Source organism: Toxorhynchites rutilus, chromosome 2 (genome assembly GCF_029784135.1).
Source record: "Toxorhynchites rutilus septentrionalis strain SRP chromosome 2, ASM2978413v1, whole genome shotgun sequence".
In the NCBI taxonomy this organism is placed as follows: domain Eukaryota; kingdom Metazoa; phylum Arthropoda; class Insecta; order Diptera; family Culicidae; genus Toxorhynchites; species Toxorhynchites rutilus.
In genome coordinates this window covers 307,651,055-307,676,863 of record NC_073745.1, presented here as the reverse complement: position 1 = coordinate 307,676,863, position 25,809 = coordinate 307,651,055, and the positions used below count along the sequence as shown (strand labels likewise).

Sequence of the window (25,809 nt, the reverse complement as noted above, 5' to 3'; positions counted from 1 at the left end):
ACTCACTCACCTTACTTGCACTATAAAAATGCTCCCGACTTGCATATTTTTGCAATGCCGATTTCCCCCAGGCAGCTTGGTTTTGATGTCTCTGTTAGGGAACACATTTCGGTAGAAGCAAAAGCTCCCCCTACTTTTTTGTATTTGCAATGCCAAATTCCCGCAAGCAGCTCGGTTTTGATGTCTCTGTTAGGGACCCGCCGCATGTGTCGTCAATTTCGACCAATTAGAAGTGGATATTTCTGTTAGGATAGGGGTTTTTTCAATTGTTCGATAGTTAGTTTCATGACATATATTATTTTATTCAATATAAAAAATTGTTATGGAGTGCCGGAATCGGTTGACGCAAAAATTTAATCAATCCATCATGAAATGACTGAGCATAAAACGCTTGAAATTGGACAATTTTCACGATGTGCTTGATTTTCTATTTCCAATTTGTACCCCAATATGTTCCCGAAAGACGTAATCCTACGTCAAAAACAAATTTCTGCGTAGGACCACCCTAATGTATGGTATTAAATATATGATAATCGGTATCCTAGCGGTATCGTATATAGATTACGACCAATTCTCATACCTACCAAGTTCTTTGTGCATAATTTCATCAAAATCGGCTGAGCCGTTTCGGAGATGTTCGACCACGAACAACGTGACACGAGATTTATATATATATATAAGATTCAAAAACTTTGACATAGTCTTCAATCGTTAATGACTCCACAACGATACAAAACATTCAACAAACAAAAATTCTAAAGCAGGAAAAGGACGATTTCACTGTCAAGCTGTCGTATTTTCGGATAATTTGCACTGGAAATTTTTAGGCGTTTCTTCAGAATTCCATCGCAGCATAAACTACTTTATCAAATGGAAGTTTCACGGCGAGTAAAGCATTCTAACCCATGCGCGCGCGCCGTTTGCTATTCACTGCCAATCCTAATGGATCCACACCACTCGTCTACGAAGACCGGCCTCCAACACTCGGAGCAATTAAACATGTTCTCGGATCATTAGCGCCACGGCAGCATATTGGATTGGATCCGCGCGGATTCGCGTTGCGCTTCTAGCGCAAAGTAATTAACTATCGAAACTTCACTCAAGAACCCGCAGTTCGGATGACCTTAACCGTTTACAGATGGACGGATAGTCCGCACAGCAAAACACGCGCGCGCTTTTCACGCCAATGGGTTAGAGTTTTTTTCTTCCTCAGCCGCTATCTCACCATCTCTCGGGAGAACCAGACCAGAAACGGAGCCCTTTGGCCGATGCGGTGCCCACTCCGAGAGGTGGGCCACCCGCTGGGAAGGGTGGGAAGAGACCTAAAAATCAACTCAACTGGAATGTACCGTTCTAAGTGCTGGTGATGGTGGTGGTGGCTATTGGTCAGGCATACCAAGTTGGGCCATAAATCTGGCGGACAGATATGCGCGATATATTTGTACGTTACATACGCGAGGCCAGAGGGGACAGTATGCGGTGCCGAACTAATGGTATATACCGATGACTCTTCGTGTGGCTGCGATGCGGCTGACGTGCGCATCAACATTAGCACATTGAGCATTGAACTTAACATAACCTTGCCATGCGGCTGGTAAAAATCAACCAGCGTTACGATGAAACGTTTGCCGACAGCGCTGCCGCATTTATTAGCGGCTCGCGTGTTCTGCTTCCCATGTGGATATGAACTTTAATGGAGTTGTACATCGTTTGTGAAGATTCGCGACGACGAGAAATAAGGTCATCCCAAATTATTGTTTTCCGACAATTAACAGCCATTCGATAACAGCCACGTGAAAATAAATCTCCAAGCTCAATCGAATCGAAACTGTTAAGAATTCAAAATAATAATTAATGAGGACATAATTGCCCTCATAAAACCACTCCAAAATCAGCCAGGAGGATTATGAATGGCGGCCTCAAAACCTATGCAAATTGAGTGGCTTATTAACATAGCGCTAAACTAATCAGCTGCGAGAGAACGCCAGTTCTTCGTCTCAATTCCCCGAAACACATTCGCAAGCCCACCTGTGGCATTCTGGAACACATGATGAAAGGCCTCATTCTCCGCTAATGCGAGACTCCCGCTGCCGATCCAATCAATTTAGTGGGTCAAGCTGCCAAATTTGATATATTTTATTGCCGCCAGCCGCCACCAAAAAAGGGACGTTGGATTTCGCGCCCGAAATCCCCACACCCACGCTAAATCATCCCAAACCATTCCCGGATGAAATATGTATCCAGAAAGTCAATTTATTGTTTTGGTGTTGCCTTCAGCGAACAAAAAAAAAAAAAAAATCACGAAGCTATTGTAAATTACCGCAAGTCCTCCAAAAGTTTTACCCAGCCCAGTGTGAGAGAGAGAAGTAATGGGCGGCGGCAATTGTTTGGCTTCCGAAACGATGTAATTTCAGATTTTGATGAAGTGCAATCAAATCGGCCTTTGGAAAGTGGGCGAAACGTTTCTGCAGCTATCCCTCTGGAAGATATTGAGGCAACCGTCGAAGTTTTTTAATGGCCTTTCATCAAGGGGCCATGTGTGCGAGTGAGAGAGAGGGGGCAATAAAAACAACTTTTCTAATCAAACAATTAGAGAAACCTTGAGTGTTTGGTGTTGGAAATCGCGGCTGAGTGCATGTTTATGGGGTTTTTCGAGTCGGCAAAAGCTAGTAAACTAGTGCGTTACAAATCCGCGGAACGATGTGCAATAGCGCAACGGCGCCGTTTTACCTTGTAATTACATAGAACTTGGTGCTTCTTCGCCGGGAAACTCGGAGTTCCGGCCGTGGCAGCTGGCTACAAGAGGAAGGTAAGCGGATACTGGATTTTCTATGAAATCTACTGGCAGTGGATATAGAGCGTTCATGCGTTTCTAGGTGTTTATCGCCGCCCGTAAAATTATGGAAAACGTTCAAGGTGAGGTTTACCTTGCATTACAGCTGCCGACTCATACGCAAAGATCCATGGTTCGTCGCCTGCTAAAATATTTTACATGTCTTGTAAAAAAAAAATTGTATTTTTGAAATAATTTATTCGCGGTAATCAGCACGAATATTATTGTACAATTTTATCAGATCGTGATCAGATTCAACGAGTACAATTTGTTTACGAAAATGAATGCAATATTTAAACTTTTACGTTGAAGTTAATACCTGATGTTTCTGCAATCTTGAAATATGTCACATGAGATCATCGAAGTTTTCCCTAACGGAATTTTTAGACTTAAAAAAATAGGTATCGAGGTAATAATTACTTTATATGAGATTGTCATTAATAATTTAGATATAACTAAGATCGAAAAATTGTTCATCCATTTCTGTAATGCTCATCCGTATATGATTCTCAGTTTGAAAAAAAAATCGCATCGAATTTGGAATATTTTTTGATATAGGACTATGTCTTTGATTTCTATATAGGGGGGTCACTCTACGAAAAATGTAACGATTTATTAAGAGTTTTCAAACGCATCTTTCTCAAAATGGTTATTGCGACATATGTTGTGTTATATATCATTAGACAGGAAATTTATCCAGAATTGTTTTTTGATTCAAACATGAACAGTGAATATAGTAAAAATGTTAACAATTTGACGATTTAATTGGGTATGTTTTCTTTCGATTGCACTATCCACTCGCTTCCTCCCCGACGCAACGAGCAATCTTTTTGCCTGAATTCGGGCGTTAGCTCATAATGTGAGTTGATGCGTGGAATGAATTATTCTTTATTTACCGATAATAGGCATTAATTTTATATTATACTAGCTGACCCGACGAACTTCGTCCCGCCCAAAATAGATTTTTTTATTTGAATACTTTCAAACATCCACGTTTTCTTACTAAGTGAACGCTAGTGAGTCCAATCACTGAACTCTTCATTGATGGATTACCCATTGACCCTTTACAATTTCCTTTTACTATAAATTTTCTAGTACTTCTACAAAATTCGTCCTTATAATATAAAATTATTTTCAGACACAATTCTCGTTCAAGATTCTTCAAGCATTTGGAAATAACATGTTACTCCGTTGTATGGAATACATGTTTGATACAGAGAATATTACAAAATAAAGACAGCTCAAATCGGACCATTCCTTCCTCGGGTTTAGGGCACACCAACACATTTGGCCTTTCATTTTTGTTTATATAGATAGAAGATATAGGAATGCGTTATTCCGTCTGAAAATCCTTTTCCACTTTCGAACAAAAATCAATTTCGTTAACACCAACATCAAATGGACTAACAACGCTTAGCTAATTGTAGAACATATGGGAATTCAATTTTCCGAATTTTCCGATTTTTCTCTCCGCTATATTGATTTACGGGAAGAGACGAATACAACGAAATATGGATGACTCAAATTGAACCATTCCTTCCTCGGGTTTTGCGCTCACCAACACATTTGGCCTTCCATTTTTATTTATAGATATAAGATATGGAAATGTGTTATTTCGCCTGAAAATCCATTTCCACTCACGAACAAAGATCAATTTCGATAGCGCAAACATCGAATGGACTAACAACGCTTATTATGATGTAATTTTCGAACATGTGGGAGTTCAATTTTCCGAACTTTCCGACCTTCCTTCAGGATTTTCCGAAAATTTTCCAATTTTTCTCTCCACTATAATGATCTACGGGAAGAGACAAATACAACAAAATACAGGAGGCTAAAATCGGACCATCCCTTGTTCGAGCTTTCCGCTTACCAACAGATTTTGCCTTACATTTTTATTTATATGGATTGTTTGTTGTCCAATCAATTTGTGCTCAATTCTTGTTTTTATCGTTTAGGTCTCACTACTACAATTCGTGTAATTGTGGTCCAGGATGTCACAATATCGGGTATATTGTTTGGATATGTGAAAATGCAATAAATGAATTTGAATGGCTGCTGATTTAGAAGATCGAAAGGGTATACTCACGTATATCAGATTATGATAGCTTGAGTAGTCGCGATCTTACAGGGCTATAAAGTTATTACAAACAATGTTCCGGACAACGTGGTAACGAAGGAGATAATGTTATTTCTATCTATAATATATTTTTGTAGTCATAGATTGATTTGACTCAGTCTTATATTTATGTAGGTACATCATGACTCTTTGTCTTCTTCTGCATGATTTAACAAAAGGAAGAAAAAGGTAGTAATGGTTTTAATGGTATTTTTGAGTACATTTTCGAACAGAATGCGATACCGAATTCTACCACGTTATGTCATCTAACTCGTTTGAAGGATACAAGTACATACAGGAAACGGTTTTTCCATTTAAGGTATCAGAAGAGAGAAAAATGCAGATTTTGAACAATGAAAAACTCAATTTAAATGCAATTACTACACACAATCACAGTCATATGTCAAGATCCCGTCCGTGCCCCTAGGCTCAGACCCATCAACTTTTTTTATACGTAAAATTTTTGTGGGAGTTCATGAGAGAGTATTATTTATTACAGGCTGACTCGGCAAACGTTGTTGTGCCATTGAAGTTATTTCTAGTGAATATTTTAGCTGTTAAATTAAAAAATAACTAAAGTATTGTAATTGCATTTAAATGTTTTAACGATCTAAAAAAATAAACCATTATGATCGATGAAGGAGAGATTCCACGTGGATATCGGCCAGATACGTGAAGGTGTGACCGTGTGTTGCATTGAAGCGTAGGAAATTGGTCTTCACGAATTTTAATATGGGCGGCTAGATTTATAAATGCTGGGACCCGTAGGGGAAACGCGGGTAATATGGACAGTGGGGGTAATATGGACAGGTACTTGATTTGAATTTCAGATTTCTGTTAATAAGAACACCTTCTACATATTATTCTATGATATTTAAGCCACCCTATGGGAATGAAAACTGATCAAAAGTTTCCAAACAAAACCGAAAATCATAATGATTCCGCGAGTGGATGTAATTTTAGCTGCATCGATATTAAGCATTTTGGGTGATTTAATATCGAAATTCAATTCGCTGATGGTTATATCTCGGTTTGTGAGTTAACAGAGAAGCGATATTAGGTATGTATGGAAAAGAAAATTCATTTTTGAGTGGAAAATTATTGAAATAATTGTACTGGTGGGATAAAACGGACAGTTGCCAGTAGGAGGGAGATGGACTGTGAAAAGTATGTTTAATCTGTCTCTAAGGAATGCCCTGCGTCTATAAATGGAAATTAAATCGCCAAATGTAAATTGTTTAAAAGCTGACTGGAACCAAAAACAAAATAGTTAAGGGTCTGTTCGTTTATACTGCACGATATCACTTCTAAGTGCACTAATTCGATTTTTTCACCATTCAACGGACATTCGTGATGAGTTCAGTCCTTGGTTGAATACAATAATTCGCGATCGATAAACCGTCTAATCGGAGTATATGGGGGGAGATTGGTACAGTGAAAACATAAACACAGAACATGCAAGAAAAATTGAATGATTCCGTTTGCATCAATTGATAGGCAATATTTCTACGCATCTAGCGCAATTAATAAAATGTTATTTTTGATTAGATAAACAATTGAATAACTGTAAAATGTTAAGCGTTATCTAAACGCACTAACTACCTCGTTTTGATTGGCCCGATTTACGGTTTCCCCAACACAGCCATCATAACCAAGCAGCCTTGGGGAAATCGGCATTGAAAATACATGAAAGTATGGGGATTTTTGTTCTCATCGAAATGTGTTCCCTAACACAGACTTCTAAACCAAGCAATGTTGGAGAAATCGGCATTGCAAACACATGAAAGTCGGGGGTATTTTTGTTCCGACTGAAATGTGTTTCTCTAACACAGACTTTAAATCCAAGGAGCGTGGGGAAATCGGTTTTGCAAATAAATGCAAACTGCGAGTACTTTTGTACTCGCTTGCCTTTGTGCAGACTAGAATATGTTTCCTTTACACGGTCTTAGGAACTTAGGAACATGGGAAAATCTAGCAGACATTAGAGGCGGATGAACTGAAAAGTTTAAAACCTCTCTAATTCATCATCAGTCATCAGTTAGTCAGCAGACATTAGAGGCGAATGAACTTTCAAGTTTAAAGGCTCTAGAATATAAAAAGTGTAAGATGAAGTTGTTGATTCATGCAAGCAGGGGGTACTTTCCTCACCCGCATGTTTTTTGCACTCCGAAAGGTGTTTTCCTAACACGGATTAGAAAAACGGGTACGAACACAACGCTTTGCCTCGGTTATTCAAGATTGCATTGAAGGATATGCCTTCATATCTTCTGCTCACTGAATTTCTGGCACTGAGTGCCTGAAGTTCATCAAATCAAGCAAATTCGTGGTTCGAGAAGTACGTGCACTTGAGAGATGAGGGAAATGTAAAATAAAATAATCGTTTGATAATTCTTCCGTTCACATATTTTGTCCTGGGAGTTTCAATCGAATAGTCATCGGGAGCGGACGTGTGTCCCCTTACTCCGCGTATATTTCCGTTTGAAGTTGCTTGTTACTGTGCAACATGTTCCTGTGCTCCGTACCTGTTGTTATTGTAAAGTGGTGTTTTTTTTTTTTTTTTCAAATATAGTTGTGAATAGGATGTGGAATTGTGAAATCGAAAATGTCTTTTTTTCAATCATCACTGTGAGTAGGGGAGTTTTGCAACGTTCTAGACGGAAAATGCGCAGTTTGTGCCCTGCGTTGTTTGAAGGGTGCAAGGAGTGAGCTCTTTACTCTGGTGTAAAATGGAAAACAATGAATTTTTCTACACAAATCATGGAAATGAATATGAAAATAAATGGCGAAATGAAGTATTGGAGCCATTTTTCATACTTCATATGTGGTGGTGATCACTCTATCGTTTTCGTTGTGCTATCGATCGCGTGTTTGATCTAGTGTTGTAGTGTTTTCTCTTGTCGCGCGGCGGTTTGGTTGTTTCGTGTGGTAGATTCGGACATACCAATATACAAGGGTTTGTGTGTGTACCTTCCAGAACGAGTTCAAAGTTAATGCGTCATAGTGAATGTATCACAACCGGAGGAAACATTGGCGTGGCTGAGAGAGCAGACAGTAGATTCAGCTAAGTTTTTTTTCTCACTTATTTATCCACGCACTTTTCAATTACTTTTTTTTCGAACACTACAATTCATCACATGTAAAATGCTAAAAATTGGTTTCTTTCAGCCCAATCGGATAACACACTTTCTGATTGCTCTTATGTTCATTACATTATTTTCCGCCCCACGAAAAAGCTTCGCGATAACATTGACACTTACTCAAATCCAAATGTCAATTTACTGCTTTATTCATTTATTCATACGTCTCTCTTAATTTGAAAGCTGAATTCCATATATGTCGACATAGAACTTTTAAATGTTAAATTTTGAAGTGTTCATCACGGGTTTTGTTTCTGGCGAATGAACTTCTAACAGGAATCCTGGAAATGATTCCAATTTCGTTAGGAATCATTAACTTGGCTGCTTTCCTGGAGAGATGATAGAATGTGAGTGTGAGAGGTGATTATTTTTCGAGAGTAAATGATATCAAGCGAACAAAAATAAGAGAGGTGCGATGCAATCTCCAAAATCGTAAATCTTAAAATTCAAATTATAACTCTTAAGTAATTATCGAAATCGTTAGGGAGAAACTGGAAAATACAAAAAATCTAATTTTTATTTCTTCATTTTCGGGTAGCTTATGACATCAAAAAAGTTTAACGACTCTAACACATAATATAATCTGATTCATTCATTACAGTGCATCGTAATTTTTCTAATTCTTGATTTTTTATTATTTCCCGCCATTGCGATTAGTCATTGTATGCGTCCATGTTAACATACTTAAGCTACATATTATATTTACGAATTTTATACTCCATTTCAGTGGCAGATAGTTGCGGATGACACATTTGGTTCTAATTTAATGTTCCATATAGCAGATTGTATGTTTATAATTTCATGTTTAATGTGTGTGTACAAAATTATTTCTGTGTTCAGTTTGTTGATTCTAAGAATCGATAACGAAATATATCGCCGGGTCGAATGATTTCGAAGAGTTTTTCACGGTTACCTTCTCAGGTTTCTCGAAAATAATTCTTCGCCGTCGCGATTGGATCTCGATAAAAAGTAATCTTGATTAATTATAGAGTATATAGCCGGCCCAATTGATTTAACAGGTTTTCCTTCTCAGGATACCTATCTCTGTTGTGACACGTGATCGATAGTTCGCGTTTACATAATCACATCATTTACTTCAGTAAATCCTGATTATTACCTCTCTTCACTAACAAATATTCCTTCCATGATGAACGCTAGGGAACCACGCTATAGTGGCGACCCTTCTGGCTTTCGAGCGGCGTCGTTATCGACTATTTGAAGCTCGAATCACCGAAACTTGCACAATGAGACTGGTTTGCTACTCCCAAGTGCCATTCAGTGTGTAGGACAGAAATTTCAATGCCGACCCCAAATAGCCAACATGGAACTCATCGTGTTAAGGGAGAGTGTGTGAGTTACAGTGGAACCTCGATTATCCGCGAGCGCGACAGCGAGTTCCTTACTAAATCCTAAACTAAATCTACTAAAAAAACCTACTAAATCAAAACTTAAAAATTTAAAAATTTTAAAAATTATAAATTAAAAAATTAAAAAATTTTAATATTTAAAAATTTAAAAATTTTCAAATTGAAGATTTTAGAATCACATCACTTACCGCAGTGAATCCTGATTTATTCTGAACCACTCCCACTAACAACTATCCCTTCCATGATAAACGCTAGGGAACCACGCTATAGAGGCGACCCTTCTGGCCTTCGGGCGGCGAATATCATACTAACATTCCTTCCCTTCCCCTGGTGACTGTAAGGACGTGGCCGGCGTCGTAATTGACCATTCAAAGTTCGAATCACCGAAAATTGCACAACGAGAATGATTTGCTAGTCCCAAGCGTCATTCTGTGTGTTCTTTGTGCAATTTGGTTGGTTCAGGTCAATCACGGAGAGCAACTACGAATTGTACAGTCTACCCAAGCTCAAGCTCAAGCTCAAGCTCTTCCGTTCACAAATTTCGTCCTAGGCATCATTCCAATGACTGTGAAATGACTGTCATTACCTTTACTTGTAACGAAGAACATAATCTATCACAATGCATGAATTGACCTTACATGACATTTATTCAATCTCTTTATTCACAAAGCAAATATATTGAATTCGGAAATTGTTTAATTCGATCAAAATTTAATCAATACAAACAATTGATTGCTAAGTTGAGCTAGTCCCACGTCAACTTTGCGGTTATATCATTGCTATAACCCACCCATTTTTTTTTTAAACGCTTTGCACGTTTTCCATCTGCCTTGCTAGATGATAAAAAAATTTGGATCACCACGCGTGTCATGATCCATAATTGTTGTAGCAATATCGAACCCCGAACCCTGCTTTGAACCCCGATCGGATCTCACGATTCGATCGAAATCGACTTTCTTATTCAGAAATCCGATCGACCCCAATTCAATCGTGTTATTAAATGTGGCAATCTTGCCTTGACGCAAAATGAACATCAAAATAATTGATGCGTATTCGTGAAGCAATTTACTCTTTATCAGATTAGCAGACACGAAAGCAATTTTAAATTGCTAAAATTTCAATGAAAATCACTACTCGATGTTGTTTAAATACTTAGAAGACATAGCCATAACTTGACTATTTTTCTATAAAAATTTATCCATAATATAAAATCATTATCAGAGAAAAAAATCGTTCAAGACTTTTCCTCACTTTCAGAGAATGTCCTGTCACCTGTTACATAGAACAGATATTAGAGATATCTTCATTTTTGTTTTCGGTAGAGTCGTATGTTCATTTATAATTTCCTCTAAAAGCGTGTTCATTTCACTCGAAAATTCATCACCATTTTCGCTTCACAGAAATGGAACACGAAGCTCAATGTCGAATTGCATGGCTATGCTCCCACATTTGCACAGCTCGATTGAACTCGAGGTGCGATCCGTTCGGGTACTTCTGATTCGGCTTCCAGCTCCTCGGTGATGCGCCTAGCTTTAGTCGAATTGGGGTTACTTACGCATGTGTGGGGTACAATGAAGCGGACGAAGTGCCATCTGTCATTTAACAACGTAACTAAAAAAAGTCTGTTTGGAAAACGAACGAAGGGTCGATTATTTGGATAGTGTTGAGTTTAGGATGCTTTAAGCATTTACTGTATGCTCGGCTCTGGCCATGAAAAAAACCCAATTAGGACTGAAAATGTCCCAATTTCAGATATTTCCCTAACAAATAGTCTCAAAGATAGTTTTGACATGAAATTTTTAAAATGCAAATGTGTCTTTGGGGTATTGAAGTGTCGATGCACTGTATGAACGTTTCTGCGTGGAATCCGTCTATCCATCTATCTGTCTTCAACAAATCAAGTAATAAATAATTAAAATAAGCTTGGGATAAACCCTTTTTCATATAGAATTGTATACTATTTCCTAAATGGTTGCGATCTCGCAGACTATTAGAATTTCATCAAATTAAAAAAAAATCATATCATAATTTGTATGGACAAAGTTTTACAAAAATTGGAAAGGGTTGGGTTCTGTGTAATACGAGGTAATACGTACGCAATTGCGATTTAGAATGATATACGATTTTATATGACAATTTAGCATGTATGAATGTATCGCACTTTACTCGCATCGAATTTCGGTCATGTACTGCAAACAAAAGACCGCAAATGGGTGATTCGGTACATATACTAGACGACAAACATTTTGTGGATTGTCCGGTGTCTCCCAACCACAATAAATCAAACTTCTTTGTTCGAGCACAGCAATTTTCTGTTCAGAGGTGGTTAACCACACGCGTGATAAGAAAGAAAATTTCAACTATTGTCAGCATGAATTACAAAAGTAATTCAAAAGTGTGGTGTAAAAAACCCGATTATAATTAGCGAAACGTGTCGGTATTGCTTACGGACACTTCCTAACCTAGCAATTGGCTGCTGCTGGCGACGCAAGGCATCTGTCAAAGTTTCCTTTTTCCCGAGCGGAACGGCCCGGACTGCTAACAGTGTAAAGCCGTTCTCTGCGGTCAACACGAAAAGCCCTGCAGGCAACCCGGGCCCGGGCTGTGACGCAACAACCGTCATGAGTGGTGAGGGCTTTGTTGCTTCGGCTTGGCGGGTTCATTTGAGCCCTGCTGTGATTTTCGGTCCACTTCAATTAAAAGCCGCTAATAAATGGTCCGCTCCCCGCGGTTTCGATTCTCCCGCAGTCTATGCTTCGTGCAAAGAGCATAGTTCTCCACACTTCGGTGAGGTTTGAGCCGTAGCATGAATCACAAAATCGTGGAAACAACAAGTATCACAGCTGAATACCGAAAAAAAGCAGTGTGTCATTCACCACCTAATTCCGTTTGTTGGTTTCAACTTTCAATCCGCTGGAAAGTACTGGTCAAACGGGAAGCTGTCGACTCTCGATCACCGGCGAGCGTTGTTTTGTTTACAACAGGCGCGCTCGGACAAGTTCGCCCACACACCGGCGAAAAGATCGTGATCGTGAAGCGCATTTTACTCATCAGCAGACACGATCGAATGTGGGTTACATTCTTGGGGATTAAGCGTCTCAAATTTGACAGCTCGAACTTTCACTTGTCCGACGATTGTCAGACTGTCAGATCGTTGTGTTGCGAATCGTTGCACACTCCCTTGCCAGTGGAACCGATTAGGGGCAATCTTCCTCGTGGGGTGGATCTGACCTCTGGCGACCTCCCGAGGTGAATTTCATCGGCAAAATATCGCTCGCTTCATCTGTTACCTCTGGTACTCGCGTAAAAACTTACCTGGAAGAAAAAAACAAGAAGGAGAAAACAACTTTAATAAAATTATTATCATCAAGATAAGCCTGCGCGCGTCCAGGACTTGGGGCTTGGCAGGGAAAATGACGGAAAATCTGGTCGGAGATCGAGAACTGCACTCTTAATTGTTTCGGTGGGGTTCATGCTGGTCATCGCGATACGCGACGAAGCATGATTTCGCTCGTACCGATACGAGATCTAAATAGTGAAATTTTCTGACCTGCCCCTCGGGCAGCAGTTCGTTTTGTTTTGTTTTCACCGACTTCGATGCGAGGGAGTTAATCAGAGTTCGAGCGCGCCCCGACGGAAGTCGATGGCCTTCGGGAGTGCCACCACCAACGCCACCTCCACCTCCGCTTCGTGGAAATGGCGCTGCGGGGTATTATTTTGGATGCACTTCATTGCGTTCGGTAATTGCTCTCTTCGCGCCCTTGGGTCACAAGTGAAGGGGAGGAGTGCCATGCCATTTAGTGCCGTTTTGTTTTTGTTTTGGTTGTTTGTTTTTGCCCGCTGCCTCCACCGCGCGTTGCTCTGATTATTTTGGCAATCAAGGTGAAGCCTGGTCGGCAAACGTACACAAAAATGAAGAATTTCGCAAGTGAAAGGTTGAGGGTGATGAATTGTGCGTTTCTGAACCTGAGAGAACAGAGTGGTTGTTGTATGATACACCCATTGGAGCGTCTAGTAATTGTCGTACTGCACGACAGGACAAGCTCAGACTTCACATGGAGATCACATTATTCGTTCGTGTCAGAAAGTCCACCTATCCGTCTATCCGTCTATTCGTTTCGTTTTTCGTTTTCGTATTCGTTATCATTATATAATTTTATCATTTTATCATTTTATCATTTTATCATTGTATCATTGTATCATTTTATCATTTTATTATTTTATCATTTTATCATTTTATCATTTTATCATTTTATCATTTTATCATTTTATCATTTTATCATTTTATCATTTTATCATTTTATCATTTTATCATTTTATCATTTTATCATTTTATCATTTTATCATTTTATCATTTTATCATTTTATCATTTTATCATTTTATCATTTTATCATTTTATCATTTTATCATTTTATCATTTTATCATTTTATCATTTTATCATTTTATCATTTTATCATTTTATCATTTTATCATTTTATCATTTTATCATTTTATCATTTTATCATTTTATCATTTTATCATTTTATCATTTTATCATTTTATCATTTTATCATTTTATCATTTTATCATTTTATCATTTTATCATTTTATCATTTTATCATTTTATCATTTTATCATTTTATCATTTTATCATTTTATCATTTTATCATTTTATCTTTTTATCATTTTATCATTTTATCATTTTATCATTTTATCATTTTATCATTTTATCATTTTATCATTTTATCATTTTATCATTTTATCATTTTATCATTTTATCATTTTATCATTTTATCATTTTATCATTTTATCATTTTATCATTTTATCATTTTATCATTTTATCATTTTATCATTTTATCATTTTATCATTTTATATTTTATCATTTTATCATTTTATCATTTTATCATTTTATCATTTTATCATTTTATCATTTTATCATTTTATCATTTTATCATTTTATCATTTTATCATTTTATCATTTTATCATTTTATCATTTTATCATTTTATCATTTTATCATTTTGGTCATTCAAACAACTGGGATACCGGGAACCTCAAAAAAACTAATGACGATTTTTCGAAAAGGGCCTAATTTTTTTCTAAAATTTTTACAAATTTACAAATTTAATTCTAACTCAAAACTATAAGATCTACACATTTGGTCACAGAATGAAATGTAGGAAATTGTGCAATATTTTATTAATGAGCATCAAAAAATAAAAAAAAAAAAAACAGTTGCTAAAATCAAAATTCATTTTTGTTAAAACTATTTTTTTTAAATTCTGAGAAAACTATATAAGTAAATCCGGAATAATAACCAACAAGTGATTCAAACACGTAAGAAAGGAAAGAGTTTTTATAACAACTTCAAAAACTTACAAAAGTTGACATCAGTTGATAGTCCATATTTTCATATAATATTATTATTCCATATTATTTAATATTATGCTCATCTTCCAATGTATGGATGACTTGTTGGTTATTGTATAGGCTCTGCATATCATTTTTGAATTTTTTTAAAGAAATAAGATTTAAAAAAATTCAAATGTTTATTTTTTTTTGTTTCAGCGTATTTTTTTTAATTTGCTTGGTATTTTTGAATGAAAATCTGAAACATTTTCTACACTTCATCCATTAAACATTTTTGTTGGGTTTGATAGTATTTAGCTAGAATTTTTTTGCTATATTTTAAGAAAAAAAAAACTTAAGCCTTTTCCAAAAACTGGTCTAGATTCGTTTTAGATTTCAATTATGCAAAGTTACTCAAAAGGCTAATGTTTTTACATCTACAAATTTTCTGAGATTGTGCTGCCAAGGTTTGATATTCATATATTTTCATGTTTCTATGGTTCTGTAGCCACATTTTTTCGTATTTTTTTTTTGGTTTTTCCATATTTTGATATTTTGATATTTTGATATTTTGATATTTTGATATTTTGATATTTTTATATCTTCATATTTTCATATTTACATATTTTCATATTTTCATATTTTCATATTTTCATATTTTCATATTTTCATATTTTCATATTTTCATATTTTCATATTTTCATATTTTTATATTTTCATATTTTCATATTTTCATTTTCGTTTTTTTCGTATTTTCGTTTTTTTGTATATTCGCATTTTCATATTTTCGTTTTTTCGTATATTCATATTTTCGAGTTTTGATATTTTTAAACTTCACTTTTTTTGTTTTTTTTTGGTTTATTGGTTTTTGTTTTAGTTTCAGTTTTTGAGTTTTTTCGAAAATATGAATCGTATTTCCGTATTTTCGTACTTTTTTATTTTCGTATTTATCGTATTGTATTTTTTCATATTTTCGCATTTTCGTATTTTGATTTTGTTCGTATATTCATATTTTCGAGTTTTGATATTTTTGAACCTCCCTTGTTTTGTTTTTGATTTTTTGGATTTATTGGTTTTTTGTATTAGTTTCAGTTTTTGTGTTTTTTTTCTATATTTTTTGATGTTTTGTTTTGTTTTGAAGTGTTCTTTGGTTTTGCGTTTTATTTTTTTTATTTTTTTGGTTTTCTGGTGTTCTGTTTTGTTTTGGTTTTTTGGTTTCTTGGTTTCATGGTTTGTTGGTCTCATGGTTTCTGTGTTTGGTTTGTTTCGTTATTTCGTAATTTCGTTATTTCGGTATTTCGTTATTTCGTTATTTCGTTATTTCGTTATTTCGTTATTTGTTTATTTCGTTATTTCGTTTTTCCGTTGTTTAGTTATTTCGTTATTTCGTTATTTTGTTATTTTGTTATTTCGTTATCTCGTTATTTCGTTATTTTGTTATTTCGTTATTTCGCAATTTCGTTATTTCGTTTTTTAGTTGGTTCGTTATTTCGTTATTTTGTTATTTTGTTATTTCGTTATTTCGTTATTTCGTTATTTTGTTATTTCGCAATTTCGTTATTTCGTTTTTTAGTTATTTCGTTATTTCGTTATTTCGTTATTTCGTTATTACGTTATTTCGTTATTTCGTTATTTCGTTATTTCGTTATTTCTTTATTTCGTTATTTCGTTATTTCGTTATTTCGTTATTTCGTTATTACGTTATTTCGTTATTTCGTTATTTCGTTATTTCGTTATTTCGTTATTTCGTTATTTCGTTATTTCGTTATTTCGTTATTTCGTTATTTCGTTATTTCGTTATTACATTATTTCGTTATTTCGCTATTTCGGTATTTCGTTATTTCATTATTTCGTTATTTCGTTATTTCGTTATTTCGTTATTTCGTTATTTCGTTATTTCGTTATTTCGTTATTTCGTTATTTCGTTATGTCGTTATTTCGTTATTTCGTTATTACGTTATTTAGTTATTTCGTTATTTCTTTATTTCGTTATTTCGTTATTTCGTTATTTCGTTATTACGTTATTTCGTTATTCCGTTATTTCGTTATTTCGTTATTTCGTTATTTCGTTATTTCGTTATTTCGTTATTTCGTTATTTCGTTATTTCGTTATTTCGTTATTTCGTTATTTCGTTATTTCGTTATTTCGTTATTTCGTTATTTCGTTATTTCGTTATTTCGTTATTTCGTTATTTCGTTATTTCGTTATTTCGTTATTTCGTTATTTCGTTATTTCGTTATTTCGTTATTTCGTTATTTCGTTATTTCGTTATTTCGTTATTTCGTTATTTCGTTATTTCGTTATTTCGTTATTTCGTTATTTCGTTATTTCATTATTTCGTTATTTCGTTATTTCGTTATTTCGTTATTTCGTTATTTCGTTATTTCGTTATTTCGTTATTTCGTTATTTCGTTATTTCGTTATTTCGTTATTTCGTTATTTCGTTATTTCGTTATTTCGTTATTTCGTTATTTCGTTATTTCGTTATTTCGTTATATCGGTTTTAGAGCGGATTCTATATGCTAACATTTTAATCCGCTTCCCAAATAACCCCAAGAAAAAGTCCAAATCGAGAGGTCACCAAACTGCGACCAAACAATGAAAAAAATTTAATTTTATCACCATTTTTATAGTGTTGTTTAATAATTTTAACACGGTCTCAAGACGTCGTCATGAAAATAGTTGCCATGCAACTAAAGAATGGTCTAAAATTGATACGAACAAATATGACGTCGCTGTCAAACTGACGTTTCTTGCATCTGCATTGGGGGACCCTGTAATACTGTCTAACATGTAGCGTGTTTTATTAAATTGGGAGCAAATTGCAATCGTAAAAAAATTATTGCTTGATCCCACTTAATATTCCTATCATTGCTGTTATTTCAAATTGTGCATGGAACAATTGTGTATTTAAAATGGAAGAATGGAAGTTAGGTGGTTAATCCTCATGATGAATCTCAAATTGATGACTTGGGATCATTTCAGAACGTCCGAGCCGCCCGATCCTGGGACGCTAGTGGCTATCCCTGCGAAACCCCTAATCCATTTAATAGCAGAACGACAAAAATCTGCATATCCGCAACCGCCAATCCATTCTGACCGGACTAACAATATAATTGGCAGCTTCTGCACTCGAAACCCACCATCAGGGAATTATGTAAATTCACGTGTTCTAGCTGCTGCTCGGTGCAGCATCAATTCAGGGCGCCACCACTCATTAATGACAGCCTTTCACGGGGTGGGTAAATATAGTTTGACCCGCATTGGATCTCGTCTCTGGGCCAGAAAATGGAGCACATCTGTTCTAACAAATCTAATCTTCCGAAATCGTGCGAGCGCGTTTGATGTTGTACATTGTGGTTTTTGTGTAAAGAGAGACGGAGCTTTGCTCCATTTCGGGCTCCTCCAAGTTCCCTCTCCACCTTTTTCGGGTGTGCGTATCAACAACGATGGTGAACCTCACGAGCGTCGTTCGTCATGGTTTTGCACCTCAGCCAACGACGGCCCCAACAACACGGTCCGGGGCCAATATGTGTTGTCCGGAGAAATTAACGGTAAATGTGGTCCGTCTTGTCCGCGTCCTGCCTCCCTTCGTTTCGAGTGAACCGGGGAAAGAGGAGAAAAATAAAAATATATGAACAAGCGAATAGCATGTTTCAGTCGCTTTGGTACAGCTTTCCTTCATACCCTTCACCACCACCACCGATCCGACTATCAGCTGTTAGCTGGGGCATTCTCTTGGGAGCTGCCGCTGCATCCAGTTGACCGCCATCATCTTTTCCATCGTTACCACCATCGTCATCTTCGTCTTCTCGCGCTACGCCTAAAACAACCGTTTTGTTTCAATCTCATTCCCCCCCCCCCGGGTCACAGTGGTCAAGGCGGTTCTGGACAGACACCGAAAGCGGCTCGCTGCTGCTGCATCATTATAACGATTCACGGTTCTTTGGAACAGATTCTCGGTCACGTCGAAGCATCAACAGCCTCCCCAGCGTTGCCTTCGCCGCCGCGACCTTCTCCTGGATCCAAACCCAATCAGGGGAGATCGATTATGTTTGGTTTGTTGTTTATACTCCCTCTTCGCCTAGTCGGATGATGATGATGATGATGACGCTGATGTTCGATGTTGTGAGTACAAAACAAACCGCGGGTGGGTTTCGTACTCGTAATAATCTCGGGGGGACGGCTGGTTGAATATTATTGCCCTATTGACTCCGGGATAGGCTTGTGCGATCCGCGCTAATCTTCGGCTTGTATCATCAAACGCATTAAGGCTCGTCGAGAGGCGTCTGTCACACACAGAGAGAGGCAATCATGGTCCTGTAGCCACTCCGTGTCGAACAGATGACATACATACGTTGTTCTCGGGGAGCGTTAACATGCGGAAGCCTTGTTGACTTTCGCTATGCGAAAGGCTTTCAGGGGGTTATCGAAGGTTCGAGAGCGGTTTCATTGCTTCTGAAAATGGACGCACTTTTTCATCAACACATGTGAAGCTTTATGTTGGTTTGATAACTCATTTGTATATTATGATAGTTGATCACAGTATTTTTGACGTAGGACTACGTCTTTCATTTCTATACTGGGGTGTTCATTGTTTCGAAAACGAAAGCGTTACGCCAGAGCAACCACATTTTGAGCGCTAATACCCCCTAACACACTGAACGAAATAGCATGATAAACACTTCACTTGGAAAATAAAATGCCTACGCGTTATGTGCTTCTTACTTTTTGATCCAAAAACTCGTTTCAATTACCTTAAAATTGCTTTCAAAATAGACTATTGAAATCATACCAATCGGTATAAAAGCGAGTGTCGCTCGGAAATCCACTCAGTTATGATTGCGCAACGATTGAGGTACGATTGCTGGAATGAATGGATGATTCCCTAACACAGACTTCAAAACCATGGAGCCTGGAGAAATCGACATTACAAAATAGATGCAAACTGCGGGTTTTTTTATACTCACTTGTGTTTCTGCAAATCGGGATGTTTCCCTAACACAGACTCCCAAACTATGGAGCTTAGGGAAATCGGCATTTTTCATTTAATTTTTTTTTTCATTTTCATCCGCTGCATTGTAAAATAGATGCAAGCAGTGGGTACTTTTGTACTCGTTTGCGTTTTTGCAAATCGGGATGTTTCCCTGACACAGATTTCAAAACCATGGAGCCTGGGGAAATCGGCATTGCAAATTAGATGCAAGCTGCGGGTACTTTTATATTCGCTTGCATTTTTGCAAACCGAAATGTGTTTTTCCAAAACAGATTCCGAAACCAAGAAGTAGGGAAAATCGCCATTGCAGATACATGCAAGGCAGCAGTACTTTTATACTTCCATGCGTTTTAACACTCCGAAATTTGTTTTGCTAACACAGTACACAAAAGCGGGTACAAACGCATGTCGCCAGATAACTGAACTTCTACGCATACCGTTTGATTATAAGGCAAAATGTTGATAACTATTTGCTGCAATAACTACTACCATAATACATGAATTGACCTGAATTGTGATTTTTTTGCAATTGAATTCGTAAATTGTTTCATTCATTCACTAGTTTAATCAATAATTAAATCAATACACACACGATTAGAGGCGAATGAACTGAAAAGTTTAAACTCTCTTAAGTCCAAAAAGCAGAAGAAGAATACACACAAAAGATAGCTCTGCGCAGCGGCTATATCGTACTCAATGAGGAACATCCGAGGTGTGATTATTGCTAATTGAAAATACCCAAATGATTTCTAAGCCAACGGCAGTTCCACGTCAACCTTGTGGTTGTATCATAGGTATAACTCATCCATAGTTTTTTACAATTGAAAAAATCTGAATATCGTATAGTGATAATATTTCTATTTTCGGAAGGTGTAGAACCAGAATAGCGAATCTATGCTGATATTGTATAAAGAACTCCTAATTGTCATTCAAGAAAAAATAAACAAATAGAAGATGGGTTGCTAAATATAAACATGGTCGTACAAGTTTCGGATATAATTCACGCGGAAGATGCCCAAAAAGTGCTACAGAAAAAATAGGATATGGTGTTGGATGATCGTCGATTAATTGAGACAAATTTCACAGGAATCCAGAGGATCTCATAAGGCAGTGTGAGCTTTATTTTTGGCTAAGATGTCACCACACGGCATTCGCATATTTTCACAATCATTTTGAGTAGAAATTTGAAATCTTTCTCTCGTTTTTCTCTCTACTCCACTCCTTTTATGTCTTTTATATCTCTCTCTAGTCTCAACGTAGTATTACTTGCGTCATTTTTATTAGTACTTAGTTGAGATTTCTATGCCAAATAACACGCCTTGAATGCATTCTGAGTGGCAAGCTCTAGAATACGCGTGATCACAGTGTAAGTCGGAGGAAATTTCTTTGACGAAAAATTCTCCCGACCAGAACGGGAATCGAACCCGAACACCCGGCATGTTAGTTATGACGCTAACCACTCGGCCAAGGTGTATCACTTTATCGAGTTCAAATAGGATAGGATAGGATAGGATAGGATAGGATAGGATAGGATAGGATAGGATAGGATAGGATAGGATAGGATAGGATAGGATAGGATAGGATAGGATAGGATAGGATAGGATAGGATAGGATAGGATAGGATAGGATAGGATAGGATAGGATAGGATAGGATAGGATAGGATAGGATAGGATAGGATAGGATAGGATAGGATCCCTATTTTGATTTCAACTTTATTCAAAAATGACCCACAATCCTTTATGAGTGTAATGGAACATTGTTCAGAATGAGAAGTAAATTTAATGCAATTACTTGATAAAACTCGAACCACGACATTCTGCTTAATCGGTTTTGCTAGAGCCTTTGCAATCTAGTTTACTGTCAATACAGATAAATGAGTCGCATTTCAATCACCGCTTGCATTCGGACTTTAAACACCATGTTCACATTTGCAAAATCTGTGTTTATGTGCTAATGCTTGTAAGCGTTATATGGTAGCATTTGATGTACATGTGAACTTTAATGTATATTAGAAATGTTGATCAGGCTTGCAAGGATTGAAAAGGCTGTTTCACTTTTGAGATGCTGAATTAGTGCCATAATAGTGTAATAAAATAATGCTTATACCCCTACTATAGTCATAATTAGGCTTTGATGCTGATTTTTTCCACACTCTTGGGCCATCTGACATCAGTGTACTGGGCTTGTTCCCGCGTTCCAGGCAAACATATTTTGGGAGAGAAGAATCGGCTGAGTGCCAATAATCTCTTTTTTGACCATTTGTAACTATTAAACCACTCAACCGATATGTGACTTCTTGAATCACTTGAACCCTATGAAATTGAAAATAAGACATGTTACAAAAAGTTAAGGAGACTTCAAATGAATATTACGCAAAATCGTTCTTTCGATGCATGTTTCAATATATAACATTAGACGGGAAAATTATCCAGCAAATTTTACGCCTCGAACAAAAAGAGTAGATATAGTAAAAGAAGTGAGAAATTTACCGAACAAAAGCTGAATGTTTTGTAAGCGGATGCGAGTATAAATTCTGTATTATGCAAGCGGACAAGAATGATACTGACGAGGCAGCGAAAGCGGAAATGCTACTTGTTATATATTTCTATATTTCTGTGACAGCATTATGGTTCTGGATTCATTCTACCAGTTACAACCATTTAGAAGGACATTTGGTTCATACAGCAAACGGCTAACAGGGCAACTGTTAGGACTATTAAAAGCGAAGATAATTCAAATGCAATTGTTCCAAATAATCACAAACCTACGTTAAGCTCCCGTCCTTGTCTCTATGCACAGATCCTTCTACTTTTTATAAGTTTACTTTCATTTTAATTTTTTTGATATATCAAAAAAAAGTTAAGTATGGAAGTTAATTTGGAACATGAATTGGATGAACAAATTCCTGTTCTGTTTCCACATAAAACGAAATTTTTAAGCACAACATTTGACTTTACCAGTCGTCTGCACCCCTCCGAAATCCTCCAAAAAAGGGACTTCTCGTGCCCCATCTCTGGAACCCGTTACATCACCGCCTTTTTCGGACTAGCTAGCGCACCCATCCCCCCGGGGCAGCCCATCCGAGATTCGAGAGGTGGTTGTCGAACAAATTTGCAAATATGTAGATTCGAACGCAAACACGCGGCGACAAATATTCAAATGTCACCCGAAATGAGTGGAAAGAATCTTCGGAGCTTGTCAACCTGTTGGTGGAGCGGGAATGGGCACGTGGGAACCAGGGGAGAGAGGTACCTGGTTCCAATTTGCATAAGTGCACATACTTCAAACCAGTTGCGGAGTCGTTCGATGCTCGAGACAAGCTCACGACTTGGAACTTGTCTTGCATCTTCGCACACTCCTTTCCGGGAATCGGTTGGACGGAGAGAAAGGGAGTCTGCGAAAGAAGACGCCATCGGGATTGGGTGCGTCGCGTATTGACATTTCCCGATGCAGGACCGGCGACCGTATGTGTGTGTCCGTATGTGCGTTCGAGTATGTTCCACGCCTTCTCACGATTGTGATCTTCGCCATTAGAACGAAAATTGTTCTAGGGGGGCTTGATGGTGATGTCAATCAATATGGGGACGAGGAAGATAAATTACTGTTTGTACGAATTCCAGCATCTCGTTCCCCCCCGAGGGTACCGGGGTGGGGTAAAATATTGCTTTCCAACCATTGTTGGATCAAGATGAATTGATACTGGCGGGAGGATAGGGTTATTGAACTTTCCACCTGGGTTTTTTTCTTCTCCGTTTCATTGCTCTCGCAACGAAATGCAAATTCTAGGCATTCGCGGCTCGTCACGATATTAATGAGAACAGATCTCCGAATAAGGGCAGGTGGTGGTGATCTTCATCCGCTCCGCTTCGTAACACGGAATAAAACAGCTCTGAAAATCAATATTTCATTTTGTAACGCTGTTTACAGAGCAAGTTCTTAATGGTGTTGTTTTGAGTTCTACCTTCAGCAGCAGCCGCGGACAGGACGAACGTCGAAGGGAAGGGAGAAGGAGTGCGAAGGGATGAGTGCAATCACTCTTGTTTTATGCTCTGACGCGAGCGCGAGTCTAGAAGCCGCGGAACGAATGTAACGGTTCCGTGTGCGCACTTATTCCCAGCGCGGACCCAAGAGGAGAGAAAAATTCGTGCTGATGCTGCGGCCACCTTTCCACATTCAATCTTTATCAAGCAGGCGCAGGCTGGCGGACACAGAAGGATCGGCCATCCGTTGGCCATCCGCGCGAATAACCAGAGTAACTGAAAACAAAACAAAAAAAAACATGTTCGATAATGGCCAGCGGTGAGATATGTCTGGAACCAGTGCAACATCGATCTCGATGTGATGTAATCTTCGAGCCGAGTGTTGTTGATATTCGCAATATTTCCGCACCGAGGTGTTCGCCGGTTATCTCCTGACAATCGTGGTTGTTCCGAGATGTTCAATAAATGTTGTCGTGCGATATGAAAAACACGATTTTATGTTTTGAATTACGCTTTACAGTTCAATGCAATCTCCCTGAACTTCGATACACTTGTTCCAGTGATCTTCTAATTTATGGATTCCAACCCTGAAGTGAGAATCCTGATGGCCTTCGATAAGGGTGTTCAGATCTACGAAACTATCCGTACCCTTCAAAACTAGAGAATAAGAAATGTCGAACAAATCAAGTATCCAATTGAATTCATGACACATCGCATGAATCGATGTTCTACTTTTTCGCAATCTATTTGTCTGGAATCAACTCACAGGAAATCTCTTGTTCGTGGGAACATGGCCGGTACATTTTCATCAGCCTACTCAAGAATTTGGAAGGATTTCGTGTTGATGCTGAATTAGTGCCATTATAGAGCTGTACTTATCAACTTACAGCACTGTAATGACACTTATTCAAAACCTTTAATGTAAAATAGTAACATTTCAGCATTTTCAATGCTTGTAATGATGATATCAGCCTGTTATCAACGAAGATGCGCAATTTTAAACCTAGCGAAAGCGCTCGGACACGAGAATGCCATGTGTTGGGAGATTTTTCCGAATCGGTAAGGACTAGTCTTCTTCTAGAAAACACTTAACTTAATGCAAGATTCATCATTCATTTTGTAAAAATATTCCAATTCATATTAAGCCTTATTTTCGTAAAAAAATGTGGGGACATTTTTTTCAGTCCCTTGTTTGCTTTTCATTTTTTTTAATTTACTCAAACGAGTTTAATGAATAAGGGTGTTTCAAGAATTTTTTTTGGTCTATACCCATTTTTAAAAAATTGTAACTTTCGAAATGTTGAACCGATCTTCAACCTCTTAAAAACACATGAGAGTTCCTTAACACTTTAAGGACCGGGAAGAAATCTGTAACACATACGCCTGGGACCGCACGTTTTGACTTGTGTAAAGTTGCTTGCTTTGCTTGCAAGTTTTTAAGAGGCTTTAAACTTTTCAGTTCATTCGCCTCTATGTGTGAAGTTAGCGGATGAAAGTTCAGCGGATAAAAGTTTTTGTTACGTGCAAGTTTCTCTTTAACGCTGGATTTAATGAATGATGAATTATTTCAGTTGAGATGAATTGATTGTTTATCAAGTAACAACCTTCAAAATCATGCTAATTAGATAGAGAATTGAATCATTCATCTTTCCACATAATTCATTTTTTTCTTGATCGTGACAGAGAAAAGTTATAGACTGGAACGTGAGCATGGGTCAATATAGGAAAATATACAGAATTTTGAAAATCAAGAAAAAATTGTTCGAATAGAGTTATCGAAGTTATTCGATAGAGAAATATTGTGGAGGCGATCTGGCGTAGTGGTAACATCCATGCCTCCCACGCTAAAGGTCACGAGTTCAATTCTCACTCCCGACATTCTTCCAAAAATGGAAGTAAAAGTGACGAACCAGCCAAATGAATTAAAAGTCACTATAATACAGATATAAAAAAAAAAGAAAAAAAAAGAGAAATATTTCACCTATCTTCCAGCCACAATTTGATTAATCGGAAAAGGGTCTGGGAAAAGTTATAGGCCAAGTTG

At 37.3% G+C, this 25,809-nt stretch overlaps 1 protein-coding gene and 1 non-coding gene across 5 annotated transcripts in view; one reads left to right on the top strand and one right to left on the bottom strand.

Moving 5' to 3' along the window:
- The window catches only part of LOC129769835 (uncharacterized), a 427,637-nt gene that overhangs the window by 205,750 nt on the left and 196,078 nt on the right, over window positions 1–25,809 (bottom strand). The gene's annotated exons all lie outside the window — the stretch shown is intronic.
- LOC129772246 (U4 spliceosomal RNA) lies at window positions 20,452–20,597 on the top strand. The gene has a single exon (XR_008742590.1). It is a non-coding gene; the product is annotated as a U4 spliceosomal RNA (small nuclear RNA).